Source organism: Cryptomeria japonica, chromosome 4 (assembly GCF_030272615.1).
Source record: "Cryptomeria japonica chromosome 4, Sugi_1.0, whole genome shotgun sequence".
NCBI lineage: Eukaryota > Viridiplantae > Streptophyta > Pinopsida > Cupressales > Cupressaceae > Cryptomeria > Cryptomeria japonica.
The window spans coordinates 254778747-254805909 of NC_081408.1; positions in this window are offsets into that span (position 1 = coordinate 254778747).

Consider the following 27163-nt stretch of genomic DNA (forward strand, 5'->3'; position numbering starts at 1 on the left):
GAAATTGCCTCACATACCTCGACTTCACTTATTTGTATGCTACAGAGAGGTCCATATCATTTCTTTGTTTGTTTTGAGGGAATTTCTTTATGATGCAATTCGGGTCCCTGCGAAATCTGTCCAAGGATAAGAATGAAAAAAGGGTCATTGCGGACAAGATAATTAATATTGCACATGGAAAAAGAAAGGAACTCTAACTTGCCTGTTGTGTTCGTTATGCTCAATGATGAATCTTAAGCATTTTAAATCCAGTGACTAGGTTTAGGTTGCATTTCGCATATCATTTTGCATTTTGTGACTTTAGAGTGATTTTGGTGTAATAATAATAATCTCTTCATTTGCTGAATTAGAGTTGGAAGCTTCACCATTTTTTCGCTAAGTGGTCTCTTCTTTATCATTTCTTCGATCGAGTACTTGTGTTTTGAGATGTTAGCTACATACATAAACATCTTATATAGATTCATTCATTTCATTATTAGTCATTTGCATTCATTTATTTGCATATGAAAAGAAACAAAAACATAGACATCCATAATCATTTGCAATACATACATTCATGCTGAAAAAGAAATGCATACATATAGAATAAAGCATATAGAAATATCTCATAACCAATTGACACAAGTACAATGAAGTCAAATCGAATCTCATATATATATATATAGTCTAAGAGTACAAAATGATGTCCAATGACATGTACAAACTCCCATCGAAGCAAGAATCGTATAGGCTACAAAAATATGGGTGTGTCTACAAAAAAATATCTAAGCTACAAATGAATAATCTAGCTAGCACCCTCTCCCTCATCGCTTGGTGGAGGAGGAGGAGCCTGATGCCCAGGATCCTGTCGAGGTGCTCGTGCTCCCTCTGATCGAGCCATATACTGCGAATAAGGTTGCACCTACTGTGCAACAGGAACTATAGCACTATACGCTGCTATGTAATAAGATGGCCTACTACTCTAGAGAAGGACCTCCTGTCGTAGAGACTCTATCTCTACTCTCAACTCTGCTCTCAAAGCCGCAATCTAGCGATCATGGTCAGTCCTCACCTCGGCCAACTGTCAGTCTCACTCCGCCAGCTGAGTCTGTGCCACTATCAACTGTGACTGCAGCTCTGCAATACGTGCCCTCATCGACCTACCAACAAAATCTTTTCAATTAAAATAAAATCAATTCTTATTATTAAGGGGCATCTCCGCTTCATCGCTTCACATCAAGTTGAGATCTCTCGATCATCTGAACCGAATCAATCACTAGGGGCATATCAATTTCATCGCTTCAAATCAAGCTGATATTTGTCTTCATCTGAATTAATCTCTTAACGTTAATCAGTTTCATCACTTTAAATCAAACTGATTATTCATTTAAACTCAATCAAAAGTTTAAAGAGTATCTTTGATCACACTCAATCTAAGCAGGTGTTCAGTATTCATTTCTTGATCAAGCTGAACAGTTTATCTTCATCATGTCTTGATCAATCAAGTTCAAGATCGATATTTTTTATCATCACTCACTGTATCTAAGTTCAATCAAGTTCTAGATTAGTAAGATCCGCTTCTTGATCAATCAAGTTCGAGTTCGATATCTTTGTTTTCTATCATTCCTCAATTCAATCAAGTTCGGGATCAGTATCACTTTAATCAGACTTCATTCAGCTTTTTCCCTTCGAATCAAGCTAACACCTTGCTCTTTATCTAGTTCATGATCAATCAAGTTCAGAACTGGCATCTCCTAGACATCACACATTCTTTGAACCAACGCATTGCTCGCACATTAATTCAAAGAGGGGAAAATGTAATACCCTAAAAATGGTCATCTAAACCATGGGCCCCTAATCTCAACAACATCACCAACATCCTAACCAAAAGGCAATTAAATCAATCTTGAGCACATAATTAATTCTTTAATTATCAAATATCACATGGCAAAATCAATTACCCAATATTAAATAAATTTATTTAATTAATTGAATCATTCCAAGAATATTCATTTTGATCAATTATCCTATTTTAATTTATTAAATATCTTTGCATATTTAATTAATTAATAAATTTGCCATTCAATCATGCAAAAAGAATTAATTTACTACAAAAAGAAGAATTTATTACAAAACAAAGAGTTGAATTGAAAATTAAATAAAAGAATTGAATTGAGAGAGAAATCAAAATTGAGATATTATTTCTTTTTCTAAATTGAGAATTTGAAATCAGAAAAGCAATTAATTGAATTATTAATTATTCTCTTAAATTGGAACTCAAAGCTTTTCAGAAAAAGACGTTCAGTTGCATTAAAAAGACTCTTTTCTTGATTAAATTGAAGAATTATCTATTTTTATCACAAATGCATGGAATTGATTTATTATTGTTTTCCAATGCAACTTGGACTTCTAATTCGAATGCATTTCAATTGAACTATAATTGGAATCTATCTCAAGGTTAACTCAACCTAATTTCTTAATTATTTCAATTAATCATAAATTGAGCTTTTTCATCATCTCTTTGTAATTCTCTATAAATTCAGTCATCAGCTCTCATTCCAATTCACCCCAGAGATTTTTGAGAATACGTCATTATTATGCTGATTTTGCTCTGGAGTCATTGATTGATTATTATTGCTTTTTTTAGATTATTTGCATCCATCTTACATCCATTATTGCTTGAAGTGATTTTTTGCTTGAATTATTCATCCATTTTTTACATCCATATAGCTTAATATCATATAGATTAAATCCTTCGTCTTGGTGTAGTCTAGTCACTGGTATTGCTTATAACAAAGTGAGAGCAATCTATACTCGCATCTTGTAGAAGGCAATGGGTCGCTTTGCTATGGTTTATTTTTATTGATTATTGATTGCTAACCATGCATATAATGACTTAATTGAAGTGTTGTGCTTGCAGCTACAAGTTCACTTTTTCACACACACAATTTACTCTTCATAAATTAAATGAATGCTCTTCTTGAATAATCATCTATAAACAACACATAATATTTTGACTTAGACAAAGAAGAAAAATCCATAGGACAAAATACATCAGAGTGAACATAGTCCAACAAACCAGAAGACTTTTGAGAACTAGAATAAAACTGAACACAACTTTGCTCTCCATATATGCAATGTTCGCAGAAATCAAACTCAGATTACAGTCAATCAGCCCCTCAACCAAGTTTTTATTCTTCAAGGATTTTAAACCTTTCTCGCCAATATGGCCAAACCTATAATGCTAGAGCATTGTTTTTTTTCTGTTGGAAGTTTAACTTCCATAGAGTTTACATCATGTGTTGCCATAGCAAGTTTATCGAGCTTTACAAAGACACTATTACAGCACACGGGTTTGGCATCTAATATATAGAGTGTTCCTATGCATTCACCCTTAGCTAAAACAATAGAACCTCTAGTCATCTTGCAACCATCATGCACAAATGTTACCTGAACTCCAACATCATTCAACTTGCTAATAGAGAGTAAGTTCCGACCCAAACAAGGTATATGATGTACTCCATCAATTCTCTTTACTCTATCATTGGGGAACTAGATTCTGACTCTTCCTCTTCCAATGATCTCCAATGCGGAATCACTTTCTAGAAACACCTTTTCAACATTGTACGGTTCATACTTTGAGAACCACTCTTTATAATGTATCATGTGGAATGATGCTCCCAAATCGACCATCCATACATCATCGGATGCAGGCACCGCCAAGGCTGCTACAAAGGCATCAGCGCCACTCTGAGAAGATTTAGTGTCAGAAGTACATTTCTTCTTTTTCTTTTTCTTTTTCTCCTCTTTTCAATCCTTCCAGATATGACCTTTCTACCTGCAGTTCCAACACTTTGTCTTGGACTTCCTTCCAAGAGTAGTGGATCTTTCCTATGGCTTTGACTTCATGTCCTTCTTCTTGATTTTGCCCTTAGATCTGCTCAAACAATGAGAGCCTCTTTAGCCACCTCAGAGGATTTCCTTCATATCTCCTCTGACAAAAGTGCAACAGCTACCTCATCCATTTTAAATTTGGTAGTACTACTTCCTACGACCATTACCAAGTGATCCCATGAATCAGGCAAAGAGCTCAACAATAGCATACAATGCTCTTCTTCACCAATGGACACACCAACAGAAGTTAACTATGCAATCACCACATTGAACATGTTTAGATGATCTACCATAGATGTTCCTCCATCCATCTTCAGAGAGTACAACTTCTTTCTTAGGAAGAGCTTGTTTACCAAGGATTGTCCCTGATAAATGTCTCCCAACTTCTTCCACAAAGAATGTGCGGATTTCTCTTCATGGACATTCAACAAAACAAAATTTGCAAGGCTCAATCTTATCAATCCTCCGGCCTTTCAATTCGCTAGATCCCAATTTTCTTGCTTCATGCCTAAAGGCTTGTTGCCAAACATAGCAATTCATACATCTCTGTCAACCAGCATATCTTCAATTTTAAGTTTCCACAACTCAAAATTTGTGCCATTGAACTTTTCAATGTCTATTCTCGTTGACGTGCCAACCATCTCAAATCACAGATGAACACTTTGCAAGATCCTACTAAAAACAAATTTGGCACAAAAAACCAACTCTACCCAACAAGGATAACAACTAGCCAGGCTTTGATACCACTTGTAAGGAAAGCTACTTGTCCAACCGGCAGTCACCGAACTATGTGCGGGCATCACTGCTCGATGGGTGCTACACCATGGGCATCACCATACGCCATTGTGGGGCTGGGTCTCACCATGCACTATCATGCTGGGTCTTGTGCTAGGTCTCACCGTACAACACCATGTTGGGTCTCACCATATGCTACCCATATGCCATCATCATATGGCATTGTCTCTCACTGTACGGTGAGCAGCCACCATACATTGGACTCACAACACAAAATGATGAGCAACCATCGTACAGTAGACTCACCATACACCTCAGTATGTACGAGACACCCACTTCAACAAAAAGAAGGGTAGCAAAGTACTTTGCCACTATTATAATTTTTTAATCCTTCACATTGGAGATTTTGAAGATAAAATCCATGTAATTTGTTTATTGATTGACTTATAAGTTTAAAGAGTAGTAATTATTTCTCTTAATAATAAAAAATATTAATTTAGAAAAGCAACTAGGAGACTATTAAGTTTACTAAGGGATTTCTAAATTTAAAATTAGACTTTATAGATCTAATTAGTGCAACAAGATTGAAACAGGTATAAAGAAGGATCAAGTCAAGTATCAAGTCTAACACATTCATGATTTCTTTATCGATTGTTTATTATTAATATAATTCTAGTGGTACACGTGGCTATTTGATAGGGGAATTGGATAAGTTTTAGGATTTTTTTCAAGCAATGATGGATACAAGCAATGGATGGAGCTAACATTGGGGAAATTATTATAGAGGAAAAAAGATATTTTTTTAGGAAAACTAAAAAAAAAAAAAAAATTAACTTAGATATATCAATTTGAACACTAAAATTGTAAAATTCTTAATCAAATAAAATAGTTGTTATATTTTATCATAAATAATTTAACAATCCATTTAAATTTGATATTATAAGCTTATAAAATAATAAAAATTGAAATTAATCACAACAAAAAATTAATTAAAAAATAATTTTATTTATATAGAATGTTTTCATCATATGCACAAAATATTTTTAAAATAATTAAAAATTATATATTATACAATACACACATATATATGGGGATGACCCCACAACACAATGGATACTTGTGAGCCTTGTACATGGGAGGTCTTGGATTCAAGTCTCAAACTAAACTTAAAACATTGAAAAAGAACCCATGAAAATTCAACTCCATCCATTAAACAAACAACCTAGTTTGTGACAGAAATGAGGCTTGGGTTCGTAATGGCCACTCACCCTGAAGGAGGAGAAATCAATCATTTTTATAATCATGGGCATTTTGACAAAGGATAGCTCACCACCCCCATTAAAATAAGTTGACTGCAATCAGAATAGACTCCTCCACTTCACTCCTTTATTTTTTGTTCAATTTTCATGTTGAAATATATTGTGTGTTTATCTCTTCTTCAAATCCGCGAAAGAAAATGGGTGTTGATTTACAGTGAATTACGTTAATATTTTATGTTCGGTATGTTGTGTGATGTGGAAATATTTGGTGGTCACGTAGAATGTGAGTTAGGTCCAATCTTCATTTTCCACTGGCGAAGTGTGTTTGTCTTTGGCATGTGAATGTGTGAATATTTGGTTAAGATGAGATGGTCATGTGAAATTGTACCTTCCTCGTAATATTTGTACAATTTCTTCGGTGTCGTCTTGCAAAGTTAAAGTCCTTATTCATATGGTAATGTAGGTTTTAAAATTAAATTTATTTATTTTTTGGCAAAAGTAGCAAGCCACTGATATATATATTAATAAGAAAACTGATTCAAGAGCTCAATAGGGAAAGAATCAAGAAGAAAACCCTATATCCTTGCTCAGATACAATGAAAAAGAGGAGATGAGGCTATGAGAAGAATCGGAGAGATGGATAAGACTTTCCCATAGAAAGAGCCTCTTGGAGGCCAAATTTAGAGTAGCAGATCAGGACAAGACTAGATGAAACCTTAAAAAATTGATCCCCACAACCGGTTATCATGAAGACTGGGAAGCGAAAATCTAGTTGTCAGAACACTAAAAAACTGCCACAATCAGTTTCCAGTTGTGTTGTACCAGAACTTTGATACCGATATGTTGCCCTCGTGACTGGTTCATAAAATAAAAGCCTCCATTATTGGTGCTAGTTGATAGGCCAAGAAGGTGGCTCCACTACCGGTTCTGATATACCAGTGGAAATAAACGCATAAACCAGCATCGGTAAACAAGAGGCAGACAAATTTTTTTGGGTCATACTGGTTGCCTTAAGATTTTCCACCCATCAAAAAAGGGAGCATATTCTAAGTAGTAAAAAACAAAGCCAAAATGACTTTACTCGTCCATGACAACGTCCTCTTGGGTCTAAATTACAAGGGCATCGAAGACAGGCAAAAAGAAGGTAGTCCATCCCATTGCCTCATCTTGCACCGGTGCATTGAGGTCTAGTACCCTATCTTTAGCCCGTCCCCTTTCCACAGGTTGTGAAATTGGCAAATAGGGATCAACATTTTCTATTTCTAGGAGCACCATGAGAGCCCCAACTTTAATTTTGACTCTGTGCACAATGTGGTCATCCAATTGTCTGTCAAATTGATGCAGGTTGTTCTTCACATGGTGGAAGTTTTGTCGTTTGAGGGCATGTTTTATTCGGTCATAAAGTAACATGTAAGCATGGATGGATTGAATAAAGTAATGTGGAAAGATGCCCCCAAGGAGAGCCGACCCCTGCCATAGATTATATTTTATCAGGGCTTCATGGAACGAGGTCGGTGCAAGCACATCTTGTCTTACCAACTTAAAGAACACTAGTTCAAGAAGAGGAATAGATTGCAAGAGATCCAGAGCATTTGACAGAAAAGAACTGAGAAGTTGATAGGGATAAAGAACCCTTTTGGCTTGAGGGGATAAAATCTCCTCACCGATAAAGTCTTTGATAGCTCTTCTCAATTGTGAATTGTGCAGAAGAAAAAGTTGGTCAAGGTCCCTATCATTGATGTGTCCATGAAAAGTCGTCGAAGGTTTTGAAATTTGCATTGAAACCCGATCATTCCATGGCATATACTCCCAATGCATTTTCTTGCAACCTATACAAGAGTTGTTCTCCATATGGCAGAGCACTGAGGTACTTCAGAAATTTAAAAGATTTTGAACATTTCGCTAAGAACCGTGTATATAAAAAAGCCTAGTTCCATTTATAAACAAAGATTACCTTCTCAAAGTGCAATAAATGAACGGATTTTAGGATCATGTTTGTGATTCTTGCATTAATTGTGATTGTAATGTAGTTGAGAGGATGTGTGAGATGCCTAAGTCTATTTTGCCCCATGTGAAGTGACGTTATGAAAATCCCAAAGTACTTCGCACTAAAATTCCATTCATACCATCTACAAAATGCATTTAAAAGCATTAATGATAATGTCATGTCAGCCTTCTTGTTCACAGGCACTGGTTAAATGCTTGCATGTGAGTATTTATTAGGAAGTAATTTGTGATTAGAGTTGTACTTTCCTTTTGTACCAATTGAAGCAATTTGGGAAAAGAAGACAGTTTAGTGGGAATTGCAACCGACTCAACTAAAAAGCTATGGCAGCCCATATTTGCTAACATGTCAGCAACGGAGTTACCCTCTATTAATGTGTGGCTGACAATGTAGTCTAAAAAAGTGTCGAGAAGATCCAAGGTGTGCTTTAAAACATATGATAGATGCCAGGTCTTAGATCTTTTCAAGGTAATTGAATTGATAATAACTAATGAATCCCCTTCTATGTGTATATTGGAGAAGCCACACTTCCTTGCTAACACCAGACTAGCTAGTAAGGCATTTTCCTTCGCCAAGTTATTTGTACCCGAAGGGATGGGTGAAGCTTGGAAAGCACACATTTTTCCAAATTGATCTCGAATCCAAACTCCAATTCTTGATTTCCCTGGGTTTCCATGGGAAGAGCCGTCGAAGTTGATCTTAAAGAAATTAGGTGTTGGGGGTACCCATTTTATGGATGACCTATCTCTCACATAAGCTGAGGACCACTTCGAGGGAGTCCCTATTGGCAAAATGAAACCATTCCATGATTTTGCAATTGCCTTATCCCACCGGGTAAATGATTGGATGTCCTTGGAATTAGTGAGAGAAGAATTTATGATTTTTGCAATCGAATTTTCCAATTTAATCAAAACTTGATCCAGAGGAGAGGATGTTTTTCTGAAAATTGTTTTGTTCCTCTCCCACCAAATGGCCCAAATAATGTGAGCAGGAGCACTTTTCCAAATGCCTATGAAGGTTGATGTAAAAAATAAAAGAGGCCAAGAGTTAAACATATCCCATAGTGATTTCAGAAAGGGCAACATAACTTGGAGTTTATTCATGATGAAGAACCAACATTGGGAGGCAAAGGTGTAGTGTAAAAATAAATGATCAACTAATTCTTCTTCTAAGTCACAAAATACACAATTGAAAGCTTGTGTAATACCTAGTTTTACTAGTCTATCTGTTGTTAGGATTCTTTTGTTCAATGTTAACCATGCAAAGCAACCTGCTTTTGGTAGAACAATGTCATTCCAATAGAAAGAGTATGCCCGACTACTTACCTTACTACTACAACCCTGTTGTAGGGTATTGTAACCTTGTTTAATTGAATATTGCCCTAATTTTGAAGCTGCCCAAAATAACACATCATCTCTGTTAGACATGAGAACTGTCCTATTCAATAAAATAGTTGCCAATGAGGAAGATTGTTGTATGGATATTGGGAGAAGAGTGGGATCTTTCCAGATTATTTTCCCTAAAAATATTTCTATAATGGACACATAGTCACTCAATTTTATATCCCAATGAGCTATAGCTATATTCATAATATCTTCCATGCTATCCAATTAAGAAATAGGAGGATGCCCACACCATGAATCTATCCAGAAGTTAGCACTGAGACCATTATTGATTTCCCATGAAACATACTTAGATATAAAATTTCTTGAGTCCATCATAAAATTCCAAATAGCAGACCCCTTTGGAGGATCTAGAATTGTCAACAATCTTGATGATTGAGTGTTTTCCAAATATTTATCTTGCATAATCTAGCACCATTTGGAAACAGGATTAGTGTACATTTTCCAAATCAATTTCCCTCCAAAAGTCTTTTTGCAATGCTTCAGATTTTGAATTCCCACTCCCCCTTGGGATTTTTGGCATGACATATTTTCCAAAGATACTAAGGGGATTTTACTTTCATTTGTCATATTACTATTCCATAGAAAATCTCTAATGAGTTTCTACAATTGTTGGATGATGGATGAGGGATATTTGAGAATAGACATGTAATAGTTTGGTATTGTTGTTAACAGTGACTTGATAAGAATCATTCTACCTAATAGTGAAAGCCACCTTATTTTCCAAGCTGAAATTTGCACCTTGATTCTACCAATGACAATAGACCAATAAGAAAGTTTGTTTGTTCCCATAAAAAAGGGGATACCAAGGTAGGAAGATCACAATTGGTCCATTGAGAAGCCCCAAGTCTTGCATATTCTTAGTGACAAGATTTAAGATTCGTTAAAAATCAAAATCTTAGACTTGGCAGAATTAATTTTGACCCGAAGCAGAAGAATAGATATCCAGTGTTTCCTTGAGGATCTTGGCTTCTTATAGAGAACACTTACCAAATAACAATGTATCATCAGCAAAAAGAGAGTGAGTTACTATTATTAAAGTACCTGGAAGAGTGACACCAAGCCAAATACCTTTTGAAGATTGAAAATTGATGTATATGCTCAAGGCATCTACCATGAGAATGACGAGAAAAGGTGATAAAGGGTCGCCTTGTCTTATTCCTTGTGTACCCTGAAAAAACCCTAAGGGATGTCCATTTATTAGAGTAGAAAAATGTGCACATGAGACACAAGTTTTGATCCATTTGCACCATTTGTCTGAGAAGACGAATTTTGATAATACTTTAAAAAGAAAATCCCACTTAACCCGGTCATATGCTTTCATCATATCAAGTTTGACAACAAAATTTGCTTGTTGGTTTTCATGGATAGAGTGTAAAACCTCATGTGCTACTAGGGTTCCTTCCATAGTCTCCCTTCCTGGGACAAAACCCCCTTGATCTTGCAAGATTATCTTAGGTATAAGGTAGTGCATTCTAAGGTAAATGGTCTTAGTTACAATCTTATAGATTGTGTTACAGAGAGAAATAGGTCTGAACTCTTCGAATGTTGATGGAGAAGGTGTTTTTAAGATGACAACAATATTTGTTACATTTTTTAGCATTGCTCCCCTTTTCCTGGATTCTGAAAAAAGAGGGTGGTGAACCCATCCAAACCTGGGGCTTTATCTAGGGAAAGGGAGAATACCACATTGTGGACTTCCTCCAAAGTGAAGGGGGCCAGTAGGACTCTATTATCCTAGTCGGAGATCAGAAGTGGGATATATTGCAGTAGAAGCTCAATATTATCCTTCCAAAAAATATCTAAATTATAAGGTAAGGGGGATAATAGATTCTTGAAAAACTTTACTCCTTCATCTTGAATGTCTGCTAAATTTTTAATCAATACCCCTATGTCCGCTTTCTTGATTGAGAATATAACATTAGATGCTTTTCTTTGTTTTATGGAAGCATGAAATAATTTTGTGTTCTTATCTCCTTGCTTCAGCCGGAGCTCTCTTGATTTTTGTCTCTAGTATTCTTCTTCTCTCTTACAAGCTTCTTCCCACTCACTTTGAAGACCCTTCTTCTAGTTGTTGAGCAATGATTTTTTTTTTAGCAAAAACATTCTTAAAGATCTTTCTATTCCATTCCTTAGCCTGGACCTTAATAAAATGAAGTTTCTTAAAAAATTGGAACATCTTTGTTCCACTACATGTAGGGGCAGATACCCACCATTGTCTTAATAAATCCTAAAAATGTGGATTTCTAAACCACATATGCTCAAACTTGAAGGAGGAACCAAAACACGGCATAGGGTTTTATTTTTGCCATTCAAGGACAATTTGGACTCGGAAGTGGTTTGATTCAGAAATAGGAAGAATGTCTGAATAATAAATGACCTGATTAAGGTTCCATTCCAAGGGAATGAAAAACCTGTCGAGTCTCTCTGCAATCTAAAGGAAGCCTGATCTCCTATTTGTCCAAGTAAAGAGACCATTATTGGGGATCACATCCAATAAGTTGTTTTCTATGGTGAAACTTAGAAAATCCTGCATAGATCATGGGGGTGGGCAGATTCCTCCTTGTTTCTCCTTATGAGACAAGATTGCATTAAAGTCTCCTCCAATGATAAAATTTTGTGCTTCTTGTTGTTGGAGTAAAAGAGTCAGTTTGTCCCATAGGTATTTCTTTTCTTGAGTGGGGATGGGGCCATAAACATTAAATACCGTAAAGGTCATGTCATAGCATACAGCTTTCAATATTTGTAAATTATGATCTTGATCTAATAAGTGAACTTGAATTTTTGAGGATTCCATAATGTAAGTAATGCTCCCGAGGCTCCAACACCTTGCATGTGGGCAGATCCAAATTGTGTCCTTTTAGCCACTATTTTGTGATGCATTTCCTGTGATAACTTCGTTTCTTGGAGTATAAAAAATGTCATCCTTTGAAGAATCAAGGTGAGATTTGATTCTCCCTCTTTCATCAAGAGCATTAATGCCCCTAAGGTTCCAAGAAATCATTTTCATTATGAAATGGAAGTGTCTTTTGCACTCCTTGTAATTCTTTTTGATACCTTGAATTTTCCATCTAGAGTACTCTGCACACCTGCCTCTATTTCTTCTTGAATCTTCACAGAGTTTGGTTTCCTACCTCTCTTTTTAGGGGTTGTAAACAATTCTGATTTCAATTTGGGGCTCTGCTCAACTGATAAGGATTGTGTATAGTCAAAAATAAATTTTTGTCTCACCATCTTGTGGAGGGGTTTCCATTTCTTCCTGCCTAATTTCCAAGTGGAGTTCCCCTTTATCTGAGAGGTCAATAGTTTAACAACAACACCTTGTTTTTCATAAGGGACACATTACATTTGTCATACTAACTTCTTCCTCCTCTGTAATTTCCTCAATCATAGTGGCAGCTAAAGTGGACAAGATATCATCTGCTACTTTCTGGATATGACCCTCCTTATTTGAGACAGCTATCCCCGAAACTAATAAATTTTGCATTAAACTTTGAATATCAATCAGGGATTCATTGAACATTATGTCCCAAACTATAGCTTCTCTGTCATCAGATGTTTTGTCACATAATTGGAGAACCGGTGTGGGGGTGGAGGCAGATTTATAGCTATAAAGAATCCAGCTATACATGATAAAAAAATGGGACAACTGATTAATCCACTAAACGTAGGATGGCTCAAAATTTAAGGCATCCTGAGGTTTAGGGGGATCATTACATGATTGTATAGGATCAGAGGGAAAAACTACCTCGTGTTGGTGGGCAGTGCATAGAAGAGGGTTTGAGCAATGATTTTTATAGACTAAAAGCTCTGAGCGCTCATGCCCACTACATGAGTTAGTGAAATGGCCTAGTTGATGCTGATATTTGCAGATGACCTCTACATTATCCAAAATAGTGTCTTGATGCCACAAACCCCATTTTGATGTGATGGTTAAGTGCCTTGGAAGGGTTTTATCTAAGACAAGGAGAAGGCAAACTCTAATATCTCTTTGGATTGTTTCAAAGGGTATAAGATCGTGAGAAACAAAAATGCCAAGTTGATTGGCCATGGTCTCCACAATATCCAGATCTTTATATTCCAAAGGAAAACACGGAAAAGAGATCCAGTGGGGGTAGAATCTACAAAGATTAGTATCTAGTTTAAAATTTGGAATCCAGGATAAGGTAAAAAGACCAGCCCCTTGACAAAACTAGGCTTTGTTTTTATGAACTGCATCTCTATCTTCAGATGAAGAAAACAGAGCTATAAAAAACCCCGAATGGCTGTTAATGAAGAAAATGTCCCAAAGACCCAACCACTGACTATTTTCCCATGAAAGCAGAGTTTGAAGAGGGATTGAAGATATAAACTTACCGATGAGAGTTGATTTTTGGATAAATGAGACCGATTGGGAGAGAAAATGGTCGAGAAAGGTTATCTTGATAGTGGAAACATTCTCAACCGGAGCTTGAGTCGGAATGGGAAGAGGGGAGTCCGCCTCTTTAAAATTTGCCTATTTTCTTTTCCACACAAAGTGCATTGATTTATATTTGAGGGGGTCTCCATGATCACCTTGTTGATCTGCTCCACTTTCCCCCTCGGTGAGACAAAACTTGAGTTGTTGAGACACAAATGGAGATGCTTTGCAGATGTCAAAATTTGGTTGTTTCTTTTGGTGTTTTGATCGAAAAGCATTCGGAAGTGGAGGCTTTTTGACAGTATTTTGAAAAAAAAATCTCACCCAAATGAATTTTGAAATGATGGGCCATGGTTAAAAGAATTTTTTTTTCCCGCCCGAAAGATTTTTGAAAAGGTGGGTGGTGGCCTGGGTGTCCTCTGGAGTCCTTACACGCCCCTTGGTTGTGAGAAGCTCCCTGGACATAGGTGTTGGAGTTCAAATGATTATGTAGATTTCCTTTTACTTTGTGGGGATGAAAATGAAATGAGCGGTCCGATTGAGCAAGAGGATGATTGAAAAAAGTGTTAGAGCTATCAAACTAGTCTTGTAGACATGCGAAACGATTCAACCATCGATTCCCTGAAGGTAAGTCCGAAACTAGTTTGATAAAAGGTTTGTCCTTGCATATTTTGGCAAAGGGATTGGTGTCAAAATTTGGTTATTGGCCTAAATGAGGGGCATCCTTTGTCTGTCCTTGGTGAGCCTAATGAGGGATACTAAAACCTTGCCACCATCTACTGTTTCCTGCAACCTTACTTTGGAGCCTTGCTACACCCTGCCATCCTGCACTGGCATGTTGCCACCATCTTCCATTACTTGGAACCTTGTTGTGAAGCCCTAGAATATGTGAACCTCATCCCATCAAAATTTAGGTATTAGCCAAAATGAGGGGCATCCTTTGTCTTTCCTTGGTGAGCCTGATGAGGGATACTAAAACCTTGCCACCATCTACTGTTTCCTACAGCCCTACTTTGTTTAAAAGTATTTTTTAGTTTATGTATTTCTTTTAATAAAATAAGTGTCACGTAATGACAAGTATTTGACATCATATTATTTGTCATCATAGCGGACATGCCTCAAGAAATCAGTACCAATTCTTAGATGATCTTTGAATCCACAGGGTCTCTCAGAAACCCCCCTTTGGAGATACTAGAGATGATTCAGAGATTGTCTTTAAAGATATTTAAATATCTCCTATCAGGAATCTAGAAAGTTACTTTTAAGATGAAAAGGAGGAAGGCCTTTTTTTAGTGGACCTAGACCAAGAGTCTCAATCGGAGGAGGAAACAAAAGAAGGAGATGAGTTTGGTTTGTCAACAAGCATGGGCATAATGGACAGAAGATACCTGGATCCATCGTCGACGCTTATTACAAAGCCTACAATTGGTGAAAAGAAAAGGAGGGGAAGGAAATATGTTCGAGTTCAACTAGAAATGATTGGCATTGCAGCTTGTTAGAAAAAACTAAGATTAGGAAGAGGCATAGCCCAAGAGCAATGAGGATTCTTTCATGGAATGTCAAGGGTTGCAATGCCCTTGACAAGGTGTGTTTTGTTAAAAGATGTTTTGACCAAATGATAACTAAAATATTTCTTTTGCAAGAGTTAACAATAGAAGTTGATAGTGTTGCTAAATTTGCTAGATGTTTTAAAGATTGGAAATGCTTGTTTGTTGAGTCGATTGGAGCTTTTGGGGGTCTCGGGGTTCTGTGGAAGGAGTCATTGGTTACAAATAGCTTAATCAGATCAGAGAGATATTAGCAATGGGTTGAGGTGTGGCCTAAGACATTGCACTTTAGTTTTAATTTGATTAATGTCTATGTTCTAAATAGCCCTAGGAAGCTAAAGATGGTCTGGGAATCCTTATTGACTATTTTGGATAGTAATGGCGATAAACATTTTCTTCTGGGAGGCAATTTTAATGCTATTATAAGACCCTCTGATAAGAGTGGGGGGATTCAATGGAACAACTTGAAACAGAAGTACTTTAGTGATTTTGTGTGTGTCAATGGTCTTGTGGAGGTTCCCTTTAAGAGGGAAGAATTTACTTGAAATAATCACGTAGTGGTTTTTCTTATATTGCGGAGAAATTGGACAGGTTCTTGTTAGGGAGTGATTAGGACAAGGATCAATGGCTCTTACAAGTAGAGATTCTACTATAAATGGGTATGGCCATTACCCAATTTGTGCTAGCATTCATGAAGATGCAGTGCTAGAGAGATGCCCTTTCAAATTTGAGAAGATGTGGCTAAGAGAAGAGGGCTTCTTGGAGATGTTGGCATGTTAGTGGTTTGAAAGTTCAAGCAACAAAGCTTTCATTTTATTTTTTTAAATACAGTTCATTGTTCAGTCAAGGTTTGGAGAGCAAGCAATAAATTTTTTTCCATCCAAGACGATAAAGGTGTTGTTCTTAAGGATAAAGAGGACATTGGCATGGAAGCGATCCACTTCTTCTTTAGTAATACTAATTTTTATGATTACGACTGTCATAATGATGGCATATTAGATGTTATTCCACCCATCATTTCAAAGGCTCAAAATGCCTTTCTCACTAGCAAAATTTCTTTGGATGAAGTCAAAATGGCATTGTTTAGTATGGGGGCTGAAAAAGCCCTAGGTCCGGATGGTTTTCCAAAAAATATAGGATGCCTATCCATTTTTATTAAAGGTTCATACTACATAATCATCTTTCACTAACAAACTTAAAATTTGAGTTTAAAAACAAAGTAGAATTGGTTCTAATTATTATTGTTTTAAAAGAAATTATATTAAAAATATAAAGGTTTAGATTTGTTTTTAATTTATTTAAGTTAAATAGTTATAATTATTTATTTGTGTTATTAATTAGTTGTTATTGTAAACTTTTATGTCAATAAATTGCTATTATTTTCATGATGTTAAATTTTTGTTTTTAACTTTTGTCAATGTTAGTTTGATAGTGTCAAATATCTCTACAATATGAAAATAAATCTCTACTCAATGCTCATGGTATATGGGAGACTATAGTATTCCCAATAATCATTGCAACCTCTCATAAAATCAAAACATTGTTTTGTTGTAGGTTGTTCTATATCTTCCCATGCAATATCTATATATTCACACCATGCCTCCAATTATTGTGGGGGACTCTCAATTAATATTACACACTCAACTATGTAATTGTTGGCAACAAAGACACACATATACTTCTTCCAGCACACAAAGCAAGGAATCATTCATTAACATAAATAAGTAAAAATGTACTAGCATAAGCTATGCAATCTCAAATCATGAATAGAAATCAATGTAGTATGCATATACAATATATATTGAAAAACAACTTACAATAAAATACCTAACCATGAAAAAAAAAAAAAATGAAAACCACAATTCCTAAGCATCGATAAGGCAAGAGAATGAGCTAACATATGAACATAAAAGATATAATGATGAATGAAAAGAAAACTAGGGTATATATATATGAAAAAGATATTATAAAAATGTAATATTAGGTAATCAATATATTAAAAATCTATCAATTTAAAAATACATAAAGAAAGGAGAAATTAGGAAGAAGTGTGTGTGTGTGTGTGTGGAGTACAAATACATGAAAATTTAATAGCTAAATATAAAATAAAAATAAATAAAATTATTATGTCTATTAGCGAGTCAAAATATAGGTAATATAAAAAATATTTTAATAAAAAAAGTAGAAATGTATCTGAGTTCAAATATGTTCTAAAATTTGGGAGGATTGGGTTGCATCTATCTTAGAAGAATGAGGGCTAATCAACTAGTGGGATACATTTATCTTAAGCGAAATAAGGGCTAATCAACTAGCCCATGAGGATTTATATTAAGCCCAACTCAAAGAGAAAGCTTCAATCTCACAAGAAAGTAGAACAAGAGATAAATTGAAATAATCTTTCAATTACAAGGTCAAATCATTCCATTTTTATGTTCAATATCAATTCATTAAAGATTCTCTCATCTAACTAATAAACACAATCAAGTTATCTTAATTAAAAAAAATGACCCTTAAATAAAATCATATAAATGATTCATTTTATAATTTTTATGAGTGTCATTATAAAATGTAACACCAAGAAAGAGAATGTTAGACTTCCATGATATTTAATTAGGCGATGGGATATTAGAGGTGGACATTGATGATTTAGGAGTTAATTAATTTTCCATGTGACATTGATGATTTAGGAATTAATTAATTAGATGCTCAAGATTGATTTAGTTGCCTTTGGTTAGGACCTTGGTGATGTAGTCGATATCAGGGCCTATGGTTTAGATGACCATTTTTAGGGTATTAAATTTTCCCCTATTTGAATTGATGTGAGACTATCGCATTGATTCAAAGAATAGTGGATGTCACATAGATATCAGTTTAAAAATTGATGGATCACAAACCGGTGAAGAGCGATATGTTTAGCTTGATTTGAAGAGATGAAACTAAATAGATTGATTAAAGTGATACCGATCCTGAACTTGAGTGAACTAGGACCAATGAAGAGTGAAGATACCGATCTTGAACTTGATGGATCAATAAGCGGGTATCGATCTAGAACTTGATTGATTTAGAATCGCTTGAGCAAAGATATAATATCGATTCTGAACTTGATTGAACAATAACCGACTAGCAAAACAAAATGTCTAGCTTGATTTGATGCGATGAATATTGAACAACGATTTGAAGATTTATTTAGATGAGGACAAAAATTGATATGTCCCTAGAGATTATTTTTATTTGATATCAAAGAATCTCAACTTGATATGGTGCGATGTAGTTAAGATGCCCGTAGCAACAAGGTTTTAGTTGATTTGACTTGATTGATATTCGATTAATATTTGATTGAAAAGATTTTCTGCTTGACTTTTGATGAAGATTTGAAAAATTTCTCTACTTTTCGATGATGTAATCACTGATAATGTTGATTTAACAAGTATGCCCCCTTGGGATCGAAATCGAAAGATAGAGAGATGGTAGTGATTTTAGGAAATTCGAATGATAAAAAGATTTAGCGACGATAATTTAAGCACGAAGAATGATTTAAAAATTTATTTGAGATAAATTAATGGACTTCTAAGTTGCTTGGAAAATATTTGAGCACAAAGTGATGCAAAGATTGACCTGAAGATGAATGTGCCAAGTGGTTAACATTGTGACAATTTGACTAAAAAATTGACATCAGATTTTGATTTCGATCCCGAAAATGGACTCAGGACAGTCAATTTAACGTTGATCATCATGAATTTTTTTCATTTTCATATGCAAATGAATGGCTTAATGGATAAATACGATGATGCAAATGTGAATGCAAATGCCATGTTTATTTTTTTCTTTTTCAATGTGATAATATGGATGCAAATGAAAATGCAATGAATTATGATGTCCATCCATAGTTACTCAATCATTTTGATGAGGATGATATGCAACCGACCACTTAGCGAAGAAATGATGATTTCTTCAAATTCAGACTTTTATTCAAAGGATGAAGAGAACTTGATGTTATCATGCTGAAATCAATTGAAATGCACAAAGCTTAGTATGAATGCAACCTAAAACTTAGTCATTGGATTTGGTATGCTTACTTATCATACTGAGCATTTTACAATATCGGAGATAGACATGAGCACCAAGGCATTAAGAGTCAAGATGACCTGAATGTCATGTCCTTTTGATTTAGCAAATGAACATAAGCACCAAAGCATAAAGAACCAATATGACCTGAATGTTTATTACGTGCAAACACACTAGACAAACTAGAGTTCCTTCATTTCCATATACAATAGTGATTATCTTGTTCACAATGACCCTTTTCTCATTCATATCCTAGGACAATCTAAGCATGCATCCAGATTGCATAATAAAGAAATTTACTCAAAACAGGCAAGGAAATGGTTCCAACCTCCCTATAGCATACAAATAAACAGAGTCGAGGTATGTGTGGAAATTTCACCCGTATGTGAAGGCACTTATCAGAGACACCCAACTTATGAGATGTTTCCAAGTCGTCATCGGAATCATTCCTATAAGCAGAAAACAAATACAAGTATTATGCCCCCAGTCCTTGCTCCTCTTAGTCAAGATATACTTCCTTGAGTTACTTGGAGAGAATAATAAATGAAAACCAATTTAAAAGACAACATACAAAGAAATTTTCAATCATAGCTCAAACATTTTTAGTGATTGTTTTCGTTGTTCTTGTTTTGTCTGCTTACTCAGTGGTAAAACCCTGCAGTGGTTAGGAGACAAGTAACTGACTTGGATTGGATGACCTAGTACTACTGACCAAAAGATGACTTGGTTAAATTTCTTAGGAAATTTAGTTTGATCAATAGATGACCCTAAGACTAAGATGTTGATTGGTTTCAAGCCATAAGGGTTCTAAAAGAACCAAGGTGTCACAAAAGAGACCGAATAATATGTACAAGCTAAAGCAAGGATGTAGAAAAATGAGAAATAAAGCAGGAAATGTCAAATTTGTGTTGATAGATGGAGCACTATAATACAAGAGGTGCTTGTTTTCACCTTCTTGGTAGATATTCTTTTTTTTTACTACCAAGGTACCTGCTTACCAGGTTTTCACCAAGGCATTTGTTTTTTTTTCATATTTTGATTTTTTTTTATTTTTATTTTTTTTAAGGATGTTTTATGATTTTTAATGTTTTTCCCCTAGTGTCTAGAAATGTAAAAGGGATTTTGAGAGAATGAATGGATAAATGGGATAAAAATGGATAAGTTAAGGATGGAGGAGGCTTAATGTGATTCTAAGGACTATCTCACAAAAGGATAACATGTCAATCCAAGCAAAGGGACTAGATGTAGAAATATAAAGCAAGGGTATGGTATAACGAGTGTCATATGGTCCAAGCAAATGACCATGTCAGGAGTTTTGTTACACTTTATGTCCTTAATTTTGATCAAGATCAATAGATGGGTTTTGGATAGGAGGCAGCTAGGATAAGCAAGATCAAAGGTGGTAAAGAAAGATAAAAGTAAGAAATGGATAAAATAATGGATAGGAGCTAAAGGGTGTGGATCAAGTGCAATATATAGAACATACAAAGCCTATAAAGATCCTTAACCTTGTCAAGATCAAAGGTGGAAAAGGGATATGCATGTAGATAGAGCGAATGAGGGGTAATGGAGGATGAAGGATAATGGAGGAAGATGGATAATAGATGGATGTACAGGAATGGAACTTTCCCCTATTGTAAAGTGAAAAAGGATAATGGATTATGCATGATGCCTATTTGTCAGGTTTTCATCATGGTACTTGCCCAAGGCACCACAAGAAGTGGTTTTCACACATGGACAAAATTATTTCTCTTTGCTTTTTTCTGATTTTTTTTGGGAACATAATGGATGCATGATAGGAGATAGAAGAAGGATTCTAGTGTCTCGCTTCTTTGGATGATACCCTTGGAATATGTTTTGCAATAGACCAAGGCTATGAAGGTATGCTCAAAGATGTTGGTAGGATGATGAAATGAAACTAAGGTAAATTCTTATGCAAAGGATTGGATAAGGGGGATGGAAGGGTGAAAAAGAGGTGTTGGATAATGGATCAGATATTGAAAGGTTGGTGCATGAGTGAATGGAAATGTTGGCGGGATCAACATTGGCACACTTCTTGAGGGGTGGTGGAGTGATGGAGGAGAAGTGGATCTTCGATTTTGAGATTTGGATGGAGGAACAACTAGGGATTTGGGGACATAAGGATCCAAAAATGATGAAGGAGGTGATGGAGGAATATATTTGGAATCTTTGGATCGAGGAACAACAATTTTTTATGCCAATTTGGACTTTTCTTTAGACTGTTGTGCTTCAAGGAGCCTCATAGGTATCCACATGGTTTTTGTTTTTTCATTCTTTTGTAGTCCTTGGAATGTATTGCTTCTACAAGTTCCTTAGGAACCCATATAACTTTTGAGTTTTCTTTCTTTTGCTCAGTGGGCCTTTGTGTCCTTTTAGATTTTTCTTCTTCTTTTTGGATCATATTTTGCTTTGTTTTAATAAGTTTATCCTTGAATACATGTGGATTAATTGACTTATGACTTTTATTCTTGGCATCCAAATTGCTTGGAGAAGGAAAAGAATGTGTATAATGATAGGAATTATATGGGGGTATTTTGGATGGATGGAAGGGATGAAGGGAAAGGTGTGCATTTGGATTTTAGTTTAGTATGGATACCAACATCTTGAGGAATGTCACTAAGGCCATGACCCTGAATTTTTTCTTTAATATGGAGGGGTTCTTGCTTGTAAAGGTCTACCCCTTTGCATTTATAAATATTTTGATTTGTAGGATAAACTTTGCTTTAAGAAGAAGACATGAGTCCATTATGAGGTGGAGGTGGAATGTAGGGAATGATAGGATCGTGAGAGGGATTTGTAGGCATGATGGATCCTTGAGGTGAACATGGAGGATTATGACAAGGAGATGAAGAGATACTTTGATCTTGACATGGAAGAGGACCATTGGATAGAGTAGGAAGGGTGTTTGACTCTTCACTTTGAATAGGGTCATTTGAAAAGGTGGAAGAGGCATCATAATCTTGATTAGGAAGTGGATTAGGAATGGATTTGGAAGGATGCTTTGATCTTGAGATGGAAGGAGATCATCTTGGAAGAAATGGAAAGGTATAGGGGGATCATCATGGGATTCTAGGGAGGTAAGATCTTCTTCAACCATTGGATGGGATTGGAGAGTTTTGGTGTCTTGATATTTTTTTATGATAGGATTGGTTTCTTCATTTTTCAGATTATCCTCTTGACATGGAGCCACTTCTAAGGAAGGGGTAGTATTGTTGATATGCATTAGGGATTCTTGGAAGGTGTTCATGTTTTTGCATGATGGAGAAGTATTTCGGATGGGGTGTTCTAGAGTACGTATGATTGGAATTGGAGTGCATGATGGCATAGGATCTAAGATATACGAATCGTATAAAGGATTTGTATGAAAAAAAGATTAGCTTGGATTTGTATTGTGGATAGCCCTTGAGGGTCAACATGAGAAGTTTCATCATTAGGTTCATTATTTGAGGGATATGGTATCGATTGTTGTTGAGGAGCCTTAGGAGATGGAGGCATCATGTAAGAGATGGAGGTTATGTGTGGGCAATTTCTAGACATGGGTTCATAATTTTGATCATGCTTGGTAATGACATCTAGTTTCTCCTTAGGTGATTTATTAGGATCTTCAATTTCAATAACACAGTTATCAAGGAGGTCTTGAATTTTATGTTTTAATTCCATGCACATTGAAGTCTTATGTTTGTTATTCCTATGATATGCACAATGATTACTCAAAAAAATCACATCCCCATGTGGTCTTGTTAGGCAATATGATAAGATTGTGCTCAAGAAGTTCTTCCAAAGCTGACTCAATAGATTGCCCCAAAGGTGTAAATTATCTATCTAGGGGATACTTGGAGGAAATGTCTTTTTGTTTTGGTGAAAGTGTCTTGTGATCTTGTATGAGATTTAGCTTTTGATTTTCAATTACTTTCTGTTCCACCTTATATAATTGTTTTAGCATTTCTTCAAGTCTAGTGTTCTTGATATCATAAAATTTTATCTCAAGAGGGGTCATTGAATAATTTTGTTGGGCTTGAATGCCATATATTTCTCTCTTGAGATATTGAATTTGTTGGGCCAAGGTATCCATAGAGATTTATGACAGTTTTGATTTTTGAAAGAATGGATTTGTTTACAATGAGTAAGACTACCTCTTACTTTCGTCAGAATTCTTTGAAGAGTTCCTAATTCAAACAGGCATTTACAATTGATGTGACTGAGAACTAGAAGTGATACAGATGTCAAGATCAAATCAAAGCTAGATATTTGTTTGAGGTGATCATTGGATGAAGAGATTGAGATCTATCCCGGTTTCAAGAACGATCTTTCCTGTATAAGACGTTATCTAAGCGGATCAGATCGATCATATTGATGAATGATTGATTGAACTAGCTTGGATATAATCGAGAAAATCGTGTAACACAACAACAGGGGTACACTATAAATATTGTTATGCTCAAGATGAAAAAGACAAGATATATGCTCACTATGGTGTATCAAGACTAATTAGACAAGTATGATAGATCTAAAAAAGCACACAAAAATACAGGTTTTTGTACTAATGGAAACAAAGGCTCATACAACAAAATACTAGGAACCAGATGACAATTTAGGAGCTACCAGACAACAAAATGGAATTCTCATACAAGTTACTTCTTGAAGTTGTCAAAACGTTGTAGCAAATGTATAGACTCGTATGAAAGTTTAATGGTTTCCAAACAGCAATTCTCACAAGGTAGTACGACAAACTAGCAAAAATATATCTTAGGATCTATGACTCGTTAGATAATTTAAAAGTTTCCAGACGATAATTCTCTTTAGGTAGTATGACAAACTGGAATACTCGTATGAAATAGGACTAGACAGGGACGTGTTTCTGAGAAGAATAAAGTTTTTGACCACTGAGTTTTTTATGTTTTGATTATTTTTTCTAGTTTTAGTTGATTGTCTAGGGTTTTAGTTTCAGTTTCAAGGACAAAGACACAACAAACACGCAAGATGTAAAGTGACTTCAAGCACAACACGTTAATCCCAAGGAAGTTGGTTGAGAGAGAAAACCTTTTCTTGCAAGCTTAGGTACACACCCAATAGCTAATCAGAATACGGTCATTGAGTCTCACGCAATGGATTCTCAATGTTGTATTAGCTTACTCCAAATACTAATGGGGGTAGAATATGGCAAGTATCTTGGTAGAGTTACTATCTCTCTTGCACAAAGATTATCCCCCTTTCGGAGGTCAACTGGGTAGCTTCTATCTTAAAGTTCTTAGTAAGGATTTCCATTCCAAATTACCCCTTGAAGTCGCACAAGCATGATTGAGGCATATAGCCTGACAAGGTACCAAAATAAAATGTTGTCATGTAAGTGTGATTGAGACTGTCGATCCCTACAAAATGCCCAATATGAGAGATCTCAAAGAGAAAACTCAAATAAATCCCTCATCCGAGACTTTAATCCCAAAGAGGCCTATTTATTATAGTGAGTCGAAATGTTTGGGTCTAGTTGTACTCACTAGGGTCATTCTCACAAGGTGATTACTTTTTCCCACTATGATAGACCCTCTAAAAGGAACACAAATCTCAAACTAGAAAAGCTTCAAGGGTCTGGATTTTTTATTATCTATACAGACAAGAGCACACTCTCCTACCTTTTAGACTCTTCTCAAACATGAAAAAATAGATTTGTTCATTTACCACATCACAATTTAAGTGCTTAGAAAACAATTAAGAATAGACAAAGTTTACTTGAATCTCCTTAGGCAACCTGCAAAAACAACGAATCAATAGTCATATTGTTTTTTAGCAGTAGATTCTCTAACGGGCATAAGTTTGATTGATAATTCTTTGACAAGCGTTCTGCAAAAAACGTGTTAGGCTGTGAAAATCCCTCAGATAGACAAAAAACATATCAGAGTTAGTATTAGTATCAACAAAATCCAATCAAAAAACCCTAAAAATCACTTTGTTTTTAATACGAGAAAACATAAAATCGTACGAGTAAAATCACACAATCGTACAATGATTCTCAGCAAACCTTATGAGTAACCTTATAGAGTCATACAAGAAAATAGAGAATCGTATGAGTAACCTTACAGAGCTATACAAGAAAATAGTAATTCATACGAGTTTTCTCACAGAGTCACACGAAGATTCTCAATGGACCATACGATATGTCACAGATATTCGTACTACACCTCCTAACAAAAACTCGTACAATTTTTAGCAAAAATTGAACAGACAAAATTTGAAAAATAAAAAGAACTGATTTGCAAGGCCAAAAATTGTAATCTTCAAGCCCCACAATGAGTGCCAAAAATGTGTGTGTGAAAAGTGGTAATCTTGTAAGCTGTAAAACATAAACACTTCAATAATTCATCGCACGCATGGTTAGACAAATATAATCAATTAATGTAAAAACCATAACAAATCAACCTATTACCTCCTAAAAGATGCAAGTATAGACTTGCTCTCAGATTTATCTAAGCAATACCAATGACTAGACTACACCAAGATGGAGTATTTAATCTATATGAGCACAAAATTTAAGCTAAACGGATGCAAGCAAGCTAATAAGATTAAACTATTATGCAAGAAAGATAAGATGCAATAATCTCAATAGACAATATTCTCAATGACTCTAGAGAAAAAAACAACATAATAACAATAAATTTCCAGGGTCTTTTTGATTGAGAGATGTAAGCATGAATTTATAGAGAATCCAAAGAGAGACCAATGGTCAAGATTGATTAATGATGACCGATTGAGATTCCTCAAGAGAAAACATAATCCTGGTGAATTGAAATGATTGGGTGCTTTGATTCAGTTCCAGAGGAGATAAGATTGAGTTGATCTTGAGATAAATTCAATAAAGCTTGATTTAATGCATTTGGATTATAAGTCTGAGTGTGCATTGGAGATAAAATCAATTAATTTCATGCATTTGAGATAAAAATCAGCTAATTCCATGCATGTTTCTTTTATTTTCTCAAGATTTGTTTTATTAGAAAAAATCCATTTTAATGCAACTGAATCTTTTTCATCAAGATTGCTTTGAGTTTAAATTTTGAGAAAATGATTGCTCTTCTTGCTTTTTTGAGATTTCTCAAGCTATCTCAAATTAGAAAAAGAAATATCTCAAGTTGATTTATTTTCTCAATTTAATTCTCTTATTTCAAATTAATTATTTTTTCCAAATTAATTCCTTTTTGATGATTTAATGGTAAAATTATTTATTAATTAAATATGATAGGATATTTAATTAAATAAATAGGATAATTGATTAAAATTATTTACTTGGAATGATTAATTAATTAAATAAATATTTAATTAATTTAAAATGATTTATTTGCCATGTGACATTGATGATTTAGGAATTAATTAATTAGATTCTCAAGATTGATTTAGCTGCCTTTGGTTAGGACCTTGGTGATGTAGTCAAGATTAGGGGCTCATGGTTTAGATGACCATTTTTAGGGTATTACAGTAGTTAAAATTTATTTTCATGTATGAGGGGAGGAATGTTTCAACTATTTGAAATTGTTTTTTTCTATTATGAGACAACTTTTGAAGTGAATTTGTTTTTTTCTAAAGAAATGCACAAATATAATCTAGCCTAACTATAATTGTGTTAGAAACATTTGTGTAAAATTTGGTTTTCATTAACATGTGAAAGGATGTTAGTACATATAAGACAGCTCAAATAATTAATTTTTTAACTATATTTAATCAATTAATTAAAATGAAAAGAAGAAACTTTATCATTAAATAGTGAGATATCATATTGATTTTTTTCCACTATTTTTGAAAACATTTTGATATTTTTTAAATTATTTTCCTTCTCATTACATATTGATATAGTAATACATTTGAAATTT